Source organism: Tamandua tetradactyla, chromosome 26 (assembly GCF_023851605.1).
Source record: "Tamandua tetradactyla isolate mTamTet1 chromosome 26, mTamTet1.pri, whole genome shotgun sequence".
In the NCBI taxonomy this organism is placed as follows: domain Eukaryota; kingdom Metazoa; phylum Chordata; class Mammalia; order Pilosa; family Myrmecophagidae; genus Tamandua; species Tamandua tetradactyla.
Window position 1 is genome coordinate 2,174,800 of NC_135352.1, and position 2,821 is coordinate 2,177,620.

General features: G+C 36.8%; 1 pseudogene; it reads right to left on the bottom strand.

Annotated features, from left to right (window-relative positions):
* Nucleotides 1-1,043: 1,043 nt before the first annotated feature.
* Nucleotides 1,044-2,068, bottom strand: LOC143669600 (olfactory receptor 4C5-like; annotated as a pseudogene).
* Between the last annotated feature and the right edge of the window lie 753 nt (nt 2,069-2,821).

The window sequence follows — 2,821 nt, forward strand, 5'->3', positions numbered from 1 at the left end:
ACATGGCTGTGGAACAACATATGTTGTTTCAGTTCTTAAGAAATAGCAGGTAGACTTCTGTCCTGGTTTTGATCTGGACCCTCTTTTATCTGAGGTCTTCTCTTAGAGTTGCCATTTTAAGGGTCTGCATCTCAAATGACTCCCCATTTCATTGATCAGCAACTAGTTACTACTTTTATGAAATTTTGAAAGCACAGGCTCTCTCTTGAATACTGAGAGATGATAAACTGTCTTCTTTGCAGCAGCTAATTTTATTTTATTTCATTTTTTACAAACTACTTCTGGCCCTATGAGTTAAGGGACAAATCTATCCAATAAGATATATTTTTGAGGCAAAGCACTGTGTCAGCTGTTTTGAAGAAAATGTGCTCCACTTATATCTTCTATTTAAGAATATGAGATACAAGTTAGCTCTACAGCTATAAATGAAAGAATTTTATAAATCTCCTAGGCTTTAGCCAGAGAAAATAATTAATTCCTGGGAAAGCCCTCCAAGATTACAAAGTAAATGGAGCTTCCTCAGGTCCTGAAACATACAGCATTAATTTGAGAATGAGTCCTTTCTTGGAACTTTCACCTTTCTCCATACCCATTCATTTCTGGTTGCTCCTTATTTCTGACAATAAGTCTACCACGGTTTTAATAATTGGAATTAAAACTATAGATTTTCAACAAAATAGTTACCCATCATCCCTCTTTGTTTAAATACTTTTTAAGTACTTGGTGTGTATGATATACCATTAGATGTCTCATTACTTCACAAATTAAATAAAGCTGTGGACTTTCCAAACATTGTTATGTTAATTAGAACATCATTCTTATCCATAACCTATAAATGCAAGGAAGTTTCTATTTGGAAGAGACTTAGTCCTTATTTAATCAAATATTAACATAAAGGAAAGTATAAGCATTAAAAGTTTCAGACAGCAAAGGGACATATTATCCTTAAACCTACATATTCTGTTATCAGACTATTATCATTTCCATTAACCATACTTTTTAACATAGGAATAGAATAACATAATGGGAATTTTTCACCTTGTTTATTCACATTAACTGCTACCCAAGATCATCTTTTGACTCCAGACCTTCCTCATGGCACTTTTCACCTCTGCATTTATGAGGGTATAGATTAAAGGGTTTAACATGGGCATTATTATTGTGTAAAACATGGCAACTACTACATCAATGGGGAAGGTACCCTTTGGGTAATGTACACAAATATACATGGAACAAACAGTAAGTTGGCCACAGTAATATGGGATGCACAGGTGGAGAAATCCTTCCACTGTTCTCCAAAGCTATGGGCTCTGATGTAGTAAAGAATAAGGACATAGGAAGTGATAAGAATAGAAAAACTGAGCAAGTCTAGTGGTCCAACATTGGTGACAAGCAAACAGTCCAAATATGTGTGTATCAGTGGGGGAGGGTTTCAGAAGAGGGTAGAGATCAAATATGAAATAGTCAATGACATTGGGGCCATAGAAGGGCAACTGTAGCATAACAAGGATTTGAATCAGACCATGATGAAATCCCCCAGATGAGGATATGGTGACCAGGAGACCATACACTTGCCAGTTCATTGTGATCATATAGTGCAGGGCCCTGCAGATGGCCATGTAGCTGTCATAGGCCATCACCATGAGCAGGATTATCTCAGCTCCCATGAAGAAATGCTCTGCAAAGACTTTAGTCATGAAACCAATGGAGAAGTTTTCTTCTTGGCAAGTAAGTCAAATATCATTTTGGGAGCCACCAGAGATGTGGAACAGATAATTATGAAAAATAAGAAAGACAGATGGGACATCCCAGGGCTGGACTGGTGGTGACGGTCACTACAATGAGTAGGCTACCCGCCAGAGTGAGAGAATAGATTAATGCAAATATGACAAACAATAGTTTCTGCATGTCTGGATACTGTGTCAGGCCGAGTAGAATAAATTCCATCACATTGTCCATCATTTCATGTTTCCAATTTGTCATTTTGATAAAAGATTCATCTTCAGATAGCACAAGGGTTGCAGTGGTGATAGCTATATTTTGACCAAGCAAGTAATATATCTGTCATGAGTATTTATCCTGTAAAGTTAATGGAAACTCCTAAGCAGATTAATTCCAGTCATAGAGTTGGGTCATTTCATTAGTCCCATACTGATACACAGCTCTCTTCTGTGCACACACACACATCATTAGAGCATACATTTTTCACTGCTGTAATGTCAGGCACATTTCTGCCACTGGCACATGGATAGATCCTTTACAATACCTGCCATAGTAGTTTCTGCTACACACTACACACACACACACACACACACACACACAAAACAGGAATAGACAGAAGTCTGCAGCAGGAAAAGAGATTTGAATTATTAGCAGCTGCTGTCTGTGTTTTTCCCTCATAACATCAGATGATCAGGCTAAGCAACTGATTTTGTTACCCTTGTTAAATTTAACTTTTTCCAAGGTGAATAGAAAACATCACATTGTTTCAACCTGAAATTAGGGATGATGTAGAGAGTTTATAACCACCAGAAATTAGCAAATATTTGAGGCTGCAGTAAGATACACCATGACAGGTTTGTGAGCTGAGGTTACATTATAAGAGAATTGAATAATTCCATAGATTATCTTTCAAAATCCTCTGGAGGAAAGATATCCAGTAGAGAATAAAACAATAGCATGATGCAATATTTAAGCCCTGAAATTTCTTGAAACTCTTGGATTCACTATTATGGGACTTTAGTTATATTTATATTTCAAGAGTGTCAGCCACAGAGTCATTAAGGATTCCACATGAGACAGCAAGTCAAAGATTAACAAA